General features: G+C 33.3%; 1 protein-coding gene across 2 annotated transcripts in view; it reads left to right on the top strand.

Annotated features, from left to right (window-relative positions):
• Window positions 1-15493, top strand: part of LOC132699404 (uncharacterized) — a 94925-nt gene that overhangs the window by 54739 nt on the left and 24693 nt on the right. The window contains exon 3 of one of the 2 annotated variants that reach the window (XM_060666081.1): window positions 4600-4777. The exons of the other annotated variant lie outside the window; for it this stretch is intronic. The gene's annotated coding sequence lies outside the window, so the exon portion shown is untranslated. The remainder of the gene's footprint in view (window positions 1-4599; window positions 4778-15493) is intronic. 2 annotated transcript variants of the gene reach the window in all.

Genomic DNA, 15493 nt, shown 5'->3' on the forward strand with positions numbered 1-15493 from the left:
AATATAAAATATATATGAATAAAAGTATAAAATAATTTTACAAATTTGTAAAAGTAGACTTAGTAAAATTTAGGTATTTATCAGAACTGTAAAAACAAGTTATTGTAAGTAGTGTCAAGGCGTTTTATATTACAAGATAATTTTCAAGTTCAAGGAATTTTTAATTGATTTATGAAGACCGCGTCGAGTGTCAGGCTGAACAGAAAAGATTGATTTATTGGAGTGAATCTCGATTAGGCTATTGTATATCAAAGTAGATGGTAGTCAAAATACGAATACTGGCAAAATTGCTTTTACAGTGAAACAAAGCGAAGTTCCACACTTCTCATAACTTGAGGATGAAGAGCTATTGCTTAAGCTTTCGCAGCACAAATAGTGCGGATGGCAATGAGCAGACCAATTCAATCTTTCGTCGTCTATATTAACATTTGAGGAAACTAAAAGATTTTGCGTTTTATTTCGGTTCAAAGGGAAGTCATCTGCCACAAATCAAAGCCCCTCAGTCAGTATATAAGAAGTTTTGATTAAATTTATGTATTTCGGAATTTGTAACTTCTTAAACGATATTTATTGTAGTGCGCAGTTTAATTTAATTTATTGATTCAATTTATTATTTCCATTTTTTTTTATCGCGCAGAAAGATATCCGGACTGACGAAAAAATTTATCTCACGTCATACTTCACGGCGCAGTCTAAATTATTTTCAACCTGCGGCAATAATAAAATCCATCAAACTCTTTTTAAATAGAGAAGTTAAGCGTGTGATAATAATCTTTCGTGACAGGTGGGTTAAAATTATCCAGTCAAAACAAACGGAAAGACTGATGGGATGACTAATCCGAATAGTTTATTTTATTTTCCTCTTTCTAGGTAACAGGTGCACAAAACGCTGCGTTTTCATCCTTATACACAGGTATAGTCTACGTAGTATTGAAATATGAAGGGCTATTTTTTTCACTCGTGAATAAAATAAGAGATTTTCGGTGGATACTAATTTCGACGAAACATTGTTCTGCAATCTCGATTATGGCCTATTGTGTGTTAACCTATCACGGGCGATAAGTTTTAGATGTAGTTATTGCGTATTGTGTTGTGATCGAGTACAAGGTGTTTTGTTTGGAGACATTCGCCGGTATAAATTACTTAAGTTTTACGACTTTATTATAATTGTAAAACACTCATAATTGTTTGTAAGATCTGACTAAAGTTCTATGAAAAAAACAGGTAATAAATTATAGTACTATTATAGTAAACTTAAAAAACGTATTTGAATCTTAAGGCTTGCTCAAGTACATAGAACAACGATAAAGACGACCCCTGTTGACATTTACAGTTTCTTACACACTTTCTTAAGTTAAATTACAACAATCGATTTGAAATTTTCCAAAATTTGTTTTCCTTTCTCAAATGCAGAACATTACAATCTTCCGACGTTTATAAATATAAAAAGCGGTAATGGATTATTAAGTACACTTATTGGCAACCATATAGAGTGTGTCCAAGATAAGCGTGGACCCAATGAAGATGACACAGAGGTTAATAAATGAGTGTTGGGAACAACTAACAATACCAACAGAAGCAGCAAGAAGCAAAGTAATAGTTCTGGGAAATTTCATTCGCAGAGTTGAGAAAAAATACAAATTTTCAAAAATTGGATTATATGGTGGTAATTAACACATTCTGCCAACACAAAGAGATACACAAATTTACTAGATGAATGAGACACATATAGCTTTATCCACAACATATCAAGGAAAACCACAAATTTAGTATTAAATAAAAAACTTTAAAACAAAGAAAACGAAATGGAAAATGACAACATAGACACATTATGGAAAAACACTTCTAGAAATTACCAAGGAAATTTATGGAAGTAGTAGAAAAAACAAAAGTATACAACAAACAGCCTATTGGTGGAAAACAGATTAAAATGAAAAAAAGAAAAAAAAAACAGGGAAAAAGAAGATAATAATGGACTAGACAGAGGGATAAATCTTCTTGTATGTACAACAATGGAAATATATCAACTGGTAGACGTATACAGACCCACACAGTCTCATAGCTGAAAAAGGAATAGATCAAGATAACAAATTACGTTTAGGCTGTCTGAATAGAAATCAGATTCTTTATGGCAGCTTAGGTTCGAAAACTACTTACTGTAAACGACCATTGTTTTGCTTAAAATATATTGTTTTTAATTAGCAGCTCAGCCCAGAAAATTTTGTCAAATATGGGGATTGAGTGCATAAATTTATAACAATATAATGAACTTATATTTCAAATACATCGAAGATCACCAGAAATAGTTCTACCTTCAAACAGATTTAGCTCTGGTCTGTCGGTTAGGGCGCCTGACTAGAAATCAGATTATCTATGGCAGCATAGGTTCGAAACCTACCTACTTCAAACGACCATTGTTTTGCTTAAACATATATTTTTTTAATTAACAGCTAACCTAATATCAGAAAATGTCAAATTTGCGAATTGAGTGCACAAAATTCTGAAAATGTAATGTCCGTATATTTCAAATGCATGGCACATCTTGAGAAATAATTCGACTTTCTAACAGATTTATTCTTGGTCTGTCGGTTAAGGCGTCTGACTAGAAATCAGATTCTCTATGGCAGTATAGGTTCGAAATCTACTTTCTGCAAACGACCATGGTTTTGCTTGAAATATAATTTTTTTAATTTGCAGCTCAGCCCATAAAATTTTGTCAAATATGGGGATTGAGTGCATACATTTAGAGCAATATAATGAACTTAAATTTCAAATACATGGAACATCACCAGAAATAGTTTGACTTTCAAACAGATTTAGCCTTGGTCTGTCGGTTAAGGCGTCTGACGAGAAATCAGATTCTCTATGGCAGCGTAGGTTCGAAACCTACCTACTGCAACAAAAATTGTTTTGCTTGAATTATATTTTTTTTAATTAACAGCTCAGCTCAGAAATTTTTGTCAAATATGGGGAATGAATGCATAAATTTCTAAAAATATAATGGCCTTATATTTCAAACGCATGGCACATCAACAGAGATAGTTCGTTTTTCAAACAGATTTAGCCTTGATCTGTCTGTTACGGCGTCTGACTAGAAATCAGGTTCACTATGGCAGCGTAGGTTGGAAACCTACCTACTGCAAACGACCATTGTCTTGCTTGAATTATATATTTTTATAATTAACGGCTCAGCCCAGAAATTTTTGTCAAATATGGGGAATGAGTGCATAAATTTATAAAAATTTAATGGCCTTATATTTCAAACGCATAGCACATCACCAGAAATAGTTCGTCTTTCAAACATATTTAGCCTTGATCTGTCGGTTAACATGGATAAAGCGTTTGATAAGGTACCAAGAAATACACCTCAAGGAAAATCACAAATAATTGTAAAACTGAAAACAAAAAAAAACGCCAAACGGAAAATGGCAACATATACACACTAAGCAATAACTTGAAAAACACATTTCTAGACACTACCAAAGAAGTTTGTCGAAGTAGTAGAGAAAACCACAATGGACTCAAACAGCCTGGTGGTGGACGAAGAAAAGAAATAAAATAAGAAGATAATGGACAATACAGAGGAATAAATAAAAATGTATACAAAAGCGTACAGGATTACAGATTTTTTTCAGTTAAACAAATAGCAGGAAAATCAATAGATCAAAATAATGAAATATATTTAGGCTTTATTGACATGGAGGGAGTGTTTGGAAAGGTACCGAAAATGAAATGTTTAGGATGCTCAGAAACATATACAAAGAAAATAATGTAAAGCCATTGACAACCAAATCAATTCGCAACCTTTACTGATAAAATAATAAACAACTTTACAACGGTAAGAAACTTGAATGTCGGTTTTAAGTACATGAGAATCGTCAAGGAAGTAGAAATATTTACAGAATAATATAACCATAACCAACGCAACGATTATGGAATGAAATTAAATCATTCTAAGACAAAAGTAATAGTGATAGGAAATGAACACAAAGAAATACAAATAAAATTGGATAATGTATAGATACCGCAGGTCACAAGTTTTAATTGTTTTGGAGTAGAAAACAACGGAAAACAGGAAAAAAAATTAGAATAGGAAAAACTTTAAATCAATATAATAAAATAACGAAAATAAAAATGAATGTCTTCAACACAGTATAATGACCAATTTGGTTGTTGGTCGTACACATTGACTACTAACCAAAAAATAAAATCAACAGTTATAGGAATCACAAAAATTAAGAAAATCTGAGACTGGACTATAAGAAAGGACCTAGAAGTACAATCGACAATGGAATACATACAAACACTAAAATTGAGCTGGTAATCCCTGTTATTCAAACAGAATTTAAAAACCCTACAATAACTGTAATTAATAATCCCTTAAAACCTTTTTTGTATTTGATAAAGTTAGGGTAATGCACAAACTGCTCTCATACACCAATAAATGGTTTGTAAAAATCTTAGCTCGGTTTGTTCTCATTTAAAGTGTTAAATGGACTTTCATCAAGTAAACGCCGCCTCAGTTCAATTTTAGAAAAAACTGAATGGTGGAAAACGTAACATTCAAAATAAAATCACTACTGTCTTTTTTTTTTTCAGAAAACGTGCTACTTTTATTCGTTGCATCGATCGAAGTTCTAGCAAGAAATTTGGTAAACTGTTTCGTTGTATTCCCAAGTACACGTTTTGTGTTTGGTCGTGGGCGGTGTTTATTTGTCATCAGAAAACGCAGGACCGCTCTACAGAATATTAACATCGCTACGGGTATCAGTTGCAGGTAATAAGTTTGCCAAAACGGCCTCCCGCAAAACAGTGAATTCGCATTAATATTCCGCTGGACTCTTGGCCTTTCATTGACCTTTCGGATGTATTACATGGACAAAATATGATAATACTGCGAGGACTTATCGATTCGTGTCGACCATTGACCGCAAGTCGAGTTTTGCAAAACTAATTGCGACTGCCAATTGCAGTTGTGTATACGTCTGCGGGATGTTATTGGTATCACTGATGCACTCGATCTTGAAATCTACTCCATTACACATCTTTATCAACATTTTTCTTTGTATTTCAAAAGTTGAGTTTAAAAATTGTCAAATCTTCCTTACCTCTATGCTGTAGGTTTAGAAATAGCTAAATTAAGCATAGAAACCCGTGCAGGAAATACTGGATGTTAGAATGAGATCTGGTGAAATTCTGAACCTTTTTCCTTGCAGTAATTGCGAATATATATTTGTCACTTCTTCGTCTTGCGGTACCCTGTCTGTCTTCAGACGGTGGTAATCATCATCTTAATTCTGATCTCTGATGATCAGTTGCTGTAAATAGCTCTTGAATGGCGTAAATGTCGCAGCCATGGCGGTATTTTACGTCCAACTCTGAATGATAAGGCGAAGTAGATGGTATTTAGGTTCCCTGACATTATACCGAAGCAATCTGTCTTCGCTACTTCGTTGCTCTTACGTATTCAGAGGAGTATGCTGAATGATACACCTGACGATTAACAGATTTTGTTGTTTTCATTTTGCAACTGTTTTAATTTAAATTCTTCCTGCAACAACTGCAACCTGGCAGCCGCTCTTTTGAAAATGACTTCTTCTATTCTAATTTTGTGTAGATAGTCCATCTATTTTTACTTATTTTGAATTAATTTCAGGTTAGCTTTAGCTAATTTTGAAATATGTATATTTCTCTCTTCCCTTTGAGCAAATTTTTTTTATTATTTTGGTGCCAGAAATAATAGCTGAACAGGGTTCTTTTTCTTGCGCCATCACAACTGGAAGTAGTACCGGGATATTTTCAATCAAGGCTAAAGCCTGATGGTAATGCAAATGGTTGTATAATAGAAATAATTTTAGATTAGAATGTCCGATGATATAAAAATATGGCAAAAATAAAATCCAATAATCTAAAATATTATACTATAAAAAATTCCCCATAAAATATCGATCTCTAAAAAAAGTTCAATTTTTGAAAACTATCATACCTTGTAGGTTACTTAAATGGATTTTGCTTTCCTTGTCCTTTTCATTTTATCCCACACCCTTTTTAGTTGTGTCGTTGCTTTCTGGAGAAATATGAATATAAAAATGCAAAAAAAATTGCCCATCAGCGTTTTCAACAATTTTTCATACATAGCCGTTGCAATTTATTTTGTACTATATTAATATTTTTATATTCCACTTCCACTGCGATTGAATACTTAATTGCTATTTTTAAATGAGCCGCATGAAGTTCGTCATTTGTATAGTTTTGAATACTCTCTACTATGAATATGTTTAGGAAGTCGGTCATGAATGCAGTTATGTAACCCGGCACAGCATTTTTCGATGTTTATATAGAGACCATTATTTGTGCAGTGCGATCCAAAACGTTGAATACCTTGGCATATTTTCTGAAAATTTTCAGGTCGTCAACATACAAACAAAATTTGCCATGCAGAGAACAGTTCGTTACATCATTAATGTCAATTATAACCGACAAAGGTCCTAAATCGGAACCTTGAGGAACTCCGGAGGCGGCAAAGTGTATATCCGAGCTTTGACCATTAACACCTACCTCAGACAGTTTAACTTATGGACTATCTATCTTTATCAACACGTAGTAGGTTTCAATTTCCGCAACAGCATTTCAAATCGCGTCTTATTTTTACAAGATATCTATGGAAGAAAAAGAACGGATAAAATTGTTTTCTGGACAGAAATACATAGTTTTTATTTGACATTTAGTTGTCACCAACTTTTTTTAAAAGAAAAAAATGCTTTTTATACAGTTCAAGAACGTTTAGATCTTCATAATAAATAATAAGCATTACCCCTAAGAGAATACAGGTTGTTGTATCCTGCAACATATTTTTTTCACTCATTACTGGTGTATTTCAAATGAAAATTGTGTAAAGTAAATTAAGAAACAGGATCGGAAAAGTATTTATGTGTGATGTGGCATTATACGTGATCGAATAATAGGCCCAGTATTTTATGACTTTGTTCTAAATTGTGAGAGAGATTTAAATTTATTGGAGAATTATACATAGGTGTAATAGTGTTTAAAACTTAAACATGCGTATTCGGCAAGAGGTACATGACTTGCAATGCAACAAAGGCTATTGCGAAAAGTGAAACCATATACGAGGTATGTTCAAAAAGTAAGGCGACTTTTGTGATCGGGAGGGCTGCGTGGATTCAATCTTCGATGTATTTTTTGTTATCTTGGTACACATGGCCCTAACATATCTTCACAGTTTCGGCCGGTTTGTACTTTTTTTGTAAGACAGAAGCATTAGATGTCTTTTGTGTGCTCTGCGATTGTCTGCTGCCAAAAAAAATGCAACAAAGAAGTTGCATAAAATTTTGTGTACAAAATGGAATACAGCGCTGGTGCGTTGACAACGCCATACGGTGAATCTACTTTGAGCAAAAAAAGAAATGTTTGTAAGTGACACAAGCTGCTCCAAGATGGTCGATATGGCAGATGATAAACCTAGCTTTGCAAGCCCGAGCATGTCAATAACTGATGAAAGCGTTAAAGAAGTGAAACAACAAGTCTTGAAAAATCGTCGAATCACTATTAGACAAGTGAAGCTGAAGCTGAAGACGTCGGAATCTTAATTTGCTCGTGTCATGCAATTTTTTCAGAAGTTTTGGCCATGAAGCTTGTAGCTACAAAATTTGTTCCCAAACTACTTAATTTTGATCATGGTATGCTCAAAAAGGTCATAAGTATGTCAAGTTCGATCAAATGTCAATGTTTGGCTTGCTGTTTTCTTTTAAGTATCGTGGCGAATTATACCCAGGGATCTTACTACATGGTCGTACACTCAATAAAGAGTTACCTTGAAGTTATGCGCCGTTTGCGAGAAGCAATGCGAAGAAAACGTCCGGAATTGTGGGAAACAACTCATGAATTTTGCATCACAATAATGCACCTGCCACCATATTCACCGGATATGGACCCCTCTTCTTCCTGTTCCTAAAACTCAAGAAACCCATGAAAGGATAGAGGTTTTCAATCATTGAAGAAGTGAAAAAATCGCTGGAAGAACTCAAGCCTATACCAGAAAGTGCTTACCAGAAGTTCTTAAAAAATTGGAAAAACGATGGAAGGAGGTGATTACTTTGACAACATTAATTTTTATAAATAATTAAACACTTTTTGATAAAACTTAAAAGTCACCTTACTTTTTGAATATACCTCGTATACTACTTGTATTGCAAAAGATGGGGGCTATGTGCAAAAGAATTAATTGTTGCTGAAAATGGCCTATAACTTAAACAATTTAAACAAAAATTGTTTGCTTATCAAAGCATTAACCAGTTCCACAGATTCATAATAAAAATTCCGAACATTTTAGTTTTCAAGTATAACAAAACACATTTTTCCAAGGTCCTGTTTTTGCGAAAAAAAAATGGAAATGTTCATTTTTCTCAAAAATTACTCAAAATTTTCTTGCTCTGTTATGACAAGATATACTCAAAATCAAGCGAATAATTATAATTTTTAAAAATATTTATAGCATTCCACCTAAAAAGTTGGTTTCTGTCCTGGCAGAACGGAACACCCTGTATACATACATATACTATAGATAAAATTATACTTATCGTCAAACACTTTTTGTAGTTAATTTTTTCCTCGGTGTCGTAATTATTGAGATCTTAAATGGAACAGTCTGTACAACAGTGGTCCCAGTATTCTACCTTGGGGCACTCCAGAAACGACGTCTATAAACTATAAAGATTAATTTAAAAATAAATAAATAAGTTAGTCGGGTATTTCTGTCTATTTCGGCGCATTATTTGGTTCGATCGCTTTGATCCGTTGCGAATAGCGGCCTCGATTGTTTCATAACGCCGCAGAAAATCTAACCGGCTCATTTTCGTGTGCGATTTAATAAGATTAGAATAATTACACACAATCGCCGCCTCTGTTCTCCGCAAAAGAAGCGATCCCGACAGGATTTCCACCGTGCTGAAATTAATTTTAATTTCAAGCGTTCAGAAACGAACGCATGAATGGGCTATTTAGGATTACACATGGATATGTACTTCGGCGTTTTCTAGATGTTACGTACGTGCGGTAATTGCGGTCGCATCCGCAATATATTTATTTATAAACGCGGTACGAAGAGCGTCACAGAAAATAATCAACGGCGTCGCGGTTGAAAGTTTTTTTGCCACGGGTTGCATTAATTAAATGCTCGGGATGGCAGTCCTTTATTTTATTAAATTTTGCAAGATGTTCGCTACAACATATCTTGTCTGATTTATTTCGTCCAAAACCATAAAGTCGCTAACTACAATTGATTATTTCAATTGTCATTCAATTACATACAGGGTCGTCAAAAAAAGTTGTCTTTGTTTAAATGAAACACCGTATACTTTCAAATACCCCTTTAAAAGGCGAATTCAGGTTATGTTGGAAAGGTTTTTTTCACGTTGCTTATTATTTTAAATATTTTTCTGCGTAATATATATCGCAGATCGTAAGAAATAATCGAAATATAATAAAAATGATAAAATAGAAATACCAACCCGGAGAGGCGGGTTCTGCTGGCGAGCGAGGCGATATAAGGTTAGATTTCTCGGACATATTAAAAGAATTCACAACACAATGCTTAAAACAAATGAATACTCTAATCACTTAATTGATTATTAAAGGGAATCCAACGATCCGCGACCCACTAGATCAACTACAAAATAGCCAATCAAAAATAAACTATAGGAGCTACTTAAAATCCGATCTAACCAGTGCTTTTATAAAGCCAGACTATCTTCGTCGGTTCGCGTTCCGGAAAAATACCAAAATGGGTCCACAATATTAGAAAAAAATACTTATATTATATATTTTTTTATAAAAGTTTCCACATGTCTGTCATTTTGAATAATGCAATACCCTAGATGATTAAAGATTAAAGTGCCCAGTTACCCCAGGACTTTTAAGTTTGGACCCGGAACCAATTCCCTTAGTGGTTAAAGTTGGCGGAATAGTAGGTCTTTGGGAACTAATTAATATATTGTAAGTCCCCACGCCTACGAGCATGGAAAAGTTTCCAAATACCAAAAAAGTTATATTTTTTCACTTTTTGACGAAAAAAAAAAGAGTTAGCAAATTTAAAGATGATAAAATGATATATAAAAAGTTGCCATTCAGATATATAAAATATAAAAATTTGATTTAAAAAATCATTATGTTATCAAATTTAGGCAGCGTAAATCAATATTACGTGATAAAATAATTTCAGTTTAATACGTCACAAGGACAAAGGGGTTAAAAAAATACGAGGTTTCAGCAATAAAAATGAATTGAACAAATATTGGATTGTCAAATGAGAAGCACATTTAAGCATGCAGTGCAAATCAACATAAAATACGTCCGTGAAATATCCTTAAATAGTTAAGTTGAAGTTGCAAATAGGAACTGAACTTTTATTGACGGAATATGTTTTTCCAATTTGTCAGAATAACCTAATAATAAAAAATATATATGCTGGCCCTAAAAAGTAAAATCTGAAAGCAGCAGGTCGATATATTAATACACACATTACCTAGAACTAGTGCTGGGGCTGGTCAATTGACCCTTTGTGATATCCAATTTACATCTAACCAATTTACCAATAACCCTCTGCAAGGAGTACCTGAATACGATACTTTGCGATTCGGGGAATCCCAATAATAATATCGACTCCCACTAACCAAAACTAACCAAAAAAAATTCCACAACCCTACCTAACACTCATCTTTCAAAGAATCTTCCTCTTTGTAGACGTTACTGCAGGAATTCCCTTGACATTGGCCCCATAAATTGGAGATATTCATGGTTGTTTTTCTACAGCTGAAATTTGTTTTGTAATTACAAAATACGAGCTTAAGAATAAACTCGGGGGCTAGCGCTTTATCCGTAGTAACAGGCTTTAGGGTATTGTTTTGTTATTTCCATCCCCATTCGGTTGGTGACATAGTGCTGTAGCTGTGGAACATTTTTATATGGCTAACTGTTTATAAGAGTTTTTACGGAGTAAGACATAAAACCCCAAAATTAAAAGTTTTATAATAATTTCTTAATAAATTTTACTTGGGCTGCGATCACAGAGTAGAACTTCCCAATCCCATGTGTTCACCAATACTGAAAGTGAAGACGAAAAAATGCTCTTGTTGTTTCTCTCTCGTCGCGGATATTTGGAAACATCCTGTACATCGTCTCAGATCGGGAATTACTTGTAGTCAGTGCGAAACTGCTTAACCTTGTCGTAAATTAATCTTGTGGAACTGTTCGGTCCGCGCCCACGCGATGAAGAAAGTGAAGAAATCGTAACATTACTGTTACCTTAGCTTACAATGGAAAATACTTTCGCTCGACGCGGATGCGGGTCGTGTTTACTTATTGCAATGGCGAGGTTGGTATTCCTACGAACGAATTGGTCATCTGATAACTGCTTTGTTTCCTCACTTTTTTGATAACTCCAAAAGTTGCCGATTTTTCCTTGTCAACACGTTCCGAAAAACATTTACGTTTTTCGCTTGGGGGGTAATTGCCGCCATTAAAACGAGAAAAATAACAAACCCACAATCGGATAGTTAAAACGGGATCACGTGGTGCTTTTTAGGAACCCACACAGGCTCTTGGAATGGCCAGGATAAATAATCCAAATGTGTTTTTATGACCTTTCCGGAAATGATGCTGGTCATAAAAATCTATTTTCCGCGTTGGTCTCATCGCGTTTTCACTTGCGTTTTCTGAGAAAGTTCAAGTTCTCATAAATCAAATTAAACGGATAGGTAGTCTTAACCATTGATATTTTCGATAGGATCGCTTTTGTCTCCTCAAATTTCTAGTGCGGTACTCAACACAAACTAATATAAATAAGACTTAAAAGTATCCCTCCTAAATATTTTTACCATAAGCGAAATATTGACGTCGTAATAAATAATTGAAATTTGACCGGAACAATTTCCCGCCAAAACCTTCATGTCATGTCATGTTGGTGACGTTCATCGTATCAGGTTGTAAAACTACAACCATTTATGATCAAGAAAAAACGGTAGTTAAATTATCTATCTATCTATTCTCATTAAAAAGCCACGTTTAAATTTGTGAAAATATTTTTAATTTTAAATATTTTATTTATTATTTATTCATTTATTATAGAGGTTGTAAAAAGGACAATGCAGAATCTCATGCAAGATATTTCAAGCGAAGCTGGTGCAGGAAGAAAAAATTTATAATACAAAAATTATAAATAAATGTGGGTAGCCAGTGTACTGGAGAAGTACAAATAAATCTGCGGGAAAAATATTGAGGTAAATCAATTTAGTGCAATATTCAACCAATAACGAATTGTACAGGTTCTTCTCCTATTAAATTTGTATCTAAAAATATTGCTTCGTCTCTAATTAAGTTGTGTAAAAAAAGTGTAAAAACATTTGTTTAGAGTCGGAATCATCTGTCTCGGAATTTATACCAAGTACAACTCGTAATATAAGCCATACTGAATTGGAGGAAGTTTTACAAAAAGAAACTAAAGAAACAATACCTATGTTCAGATCATATCTTCCACTTTAATATGCAAATGTTGTGTTTGAGTTCTACATGCAGAATCTCCGTAACTCACTCTTTCAGCTCTAAAACAAAACAAAAAATATAAAAAAACAACTTGCGTAGTTATTTTGGCGACATAACATAAATGTTTTCACAGTATAATTATTCAACAGTTGAAGGAACTTATGCTAGCTTAAATTGAAAAAACTTGTACTTATTATAATTACTTATTAATTAATTAATTACTTATCATAAATACCTTTCCGCTTTGACTCCACATTGCTCAACAGACATAAGCAATTCGTTCTTAGTGGATTATTATATTGTGCTTTTATAAATCCTTCGGTCATATTGGAAAAATCAATCACAAACCACAGAACAAACATTTTAAAATGTGCGGCGACAATGCATAACTTTTCCCCACGTACCTCTTGACGTCACAACCAAATATATTTTTGTTAGAAGTTAATTAAAAAGTTTTCATGTAAATCTAAAAATATGTGCCTACTGGTAGCCTTTGGGACTCCTATTTTTTACTGTTAAGGTAATATACTAATACATATATTAAATATGCTCACTATCTATTTATGTTTTAGTAAATATTTGTTGCAGCTGGTATTTTTAAACTATGCTGAACCTTTCCGCTTTGACTCCACATTGCTCAACAGACATAAGCAATTCGTTCTTAGTGGATTATTATATTGTGCTTTTATAAATCCTTCGGTCATATTGGAAAAATCAATCACAAACCACAGAACAAACATTTTAAAATGTGCGGCGAAAATGCATAACTTTTCCCCACGTACCTCTTGACGTCACAACCAAATATATTTTTGTTAGAAGTTAATTAAAAAGTTTTCATGTAAATCTAAAAATATGTGCCTACTGGTAGCCTTTGGGACTCCTATTTTTTACTGTTAAGGTAATATACTAATACATATATTAAATATGCTCACTATCTATTTATGTTTTAGTAAATATTTGTTGCAGCTGGTATTTTTAAACTATGCTGAGTCATAAAAAATATGCTCCTTAAACATACATTACATTCTAAAACTTTAATAATATTAGCAAAATAAAATCTTTCTGTCTACAGAGAAATGAGAGAGAGTGCTAGAATGTGGTTATATCATTTATTTTGTAATTAAGCTGAGACAAAAATTAAGTAAAGGAGTTAGTTTTGGCTAGTTTGCCTTTTGCGGTCTATGAGCTTAAGCTGAAGATTGTAGAATGTAGAAGTAACAAGAAACACAAAAGCAGTCTACTTTTACTAATCATTTACCATCAGACTTGCGACAAACGCTTGATATTTAAGCATCATTAAAATTCAGAAGAGCTCTGGAAAATCCAGATACTAAAGCATGTGCGTCCCAGAGCATTTTGTCACTTCGCTTTGATTCTTAATTTGTTTCAAATATGTTTTAAGGGACATTTATGTTTGGTATCATCTTGAAACAACAGCATTAATCTATAGTATTTGAAAGGTGTAATGTTGTGACTAATTCCCTTCAATGACCGAGGAATGAACTGTTAACAAATTGGTTTGATTGAAGTTTTTTTTATTCATTCAAACAGAAAGGAAGTCTTCTGCCTGAGATAATATTATTCATTTGGATTCAAATACTCCCGCGAGCCAAACATTTGCTAACTTTCATTTTCTAGTATTTTGAATATTCCTTTGCTTTGAAAAGATTTTAATAAAAAATAATTGACCATGGATTGTTGTTAAAAATTTATTCTCCTTGCACTGTGTTAACAATCAATCAATGTTATCAATCCTATATCGAAAATATACAGACAGCCAGAAGAACATAAAGTTTGCAGATTGCCCTGCCGTTTACATAGATCCAAGATCAAGGAAGATAAACATCACAAACGAAGTCATATTTTGCTAACTACCAGAGAACCACACTTGTGACAAAGGCAGAAAGCTTAGATATTCAAGCAATATTGGAAACCAGTAAAGCGCTAAAAAATGGAGATCATATGCATTAATGCATGTAGGAGCGGGTCGTGCGTCCCAAACAATATATTGTCACTATTTTGTCACTAATTGGTTTTAATATTCTTCTTGATTTGTTAAGCTTCTCCCTTTTTTAGTAGATGTCTCTAACAGTTCTGTTTATAATTTTTCTTGGTGACTTTTTATACCAATAATAAAATTTGACTCTCTTTCACATTTGTATAGGTCTGATGATGCCATTTTATAGGAAAAAAGTTTATGTTTATGTTTTTATTATTCATTATATTTAACCTCGGTATTTGAGAAAATGGTCCAATTTTTTAATGTAGGAATCTATGTCAATCAATGTACAGTGTAGCACACTTAAGAATTGCACATCTTTGTAAAATCTTTGTTTATGTTTCGATTTAGATTTTTTTGTTGTTGTAAATATCTCTCAAAAATGGACCTAAGCCTTGCTTTGCGTGTTGCTTCAACGTAATGTAATGGCGAACTGGGACTATTTAACAAAAGAGAAAGAAGAGAGAATTAGTGGCTTTAAAGAATGAGTTGGCAACGAATTATTTTTTAGGAGAACGTTAAACCCAACCCTACCAACTTTTATCGTGTTTCAATTCAGAGCGTTTGAAATCCTTGTAAAATTTGTCTTTATGGTTTGTTTTTAATTTTTTTTTGTTGGATATATCTTTCAAAAGCGCTCGAAACCCTTATATCTCTTACTACATCAAACTAAAGTCATGGCCGACTGGGACTATTTTTGGATACTATTAGGGATTTCTTTAAGAATAAAGTATCAAAGAATACTTATTCAGGACCACCTAAAACCCAACAATACAAATTTCCATGAATCTTGACGGTTCTCTGAGGTGGAAAATCCAAAAGTAATTTTAGAGATTTTTTCACATTTACAGACAGATTCACCTGTCCAATAAAAGGAAAGCAGAAAATGTCACAAAAAATACTGAGTCAGTGTCCTAGTTTAAATTATTTTTTGACGAA

The sequence above is a fragment of the Cylas formicarius genome, unplaced genomic scaffold (assembly GCF_029955315.1).
Source record: "Cylas formicarius isolate icCylForm1 unplaced genomic scaffold, icCylForm1.1 PGA_scaffold_3__17_contigs__length_32017465, whole genome shotgun sequence".
NCBI classification, from domain to species: Eukaryota; Metazoa; Arthropoda; class Insecta; order Coleoptera; family Brentidae; genus Cylas; species Cylas formicarius.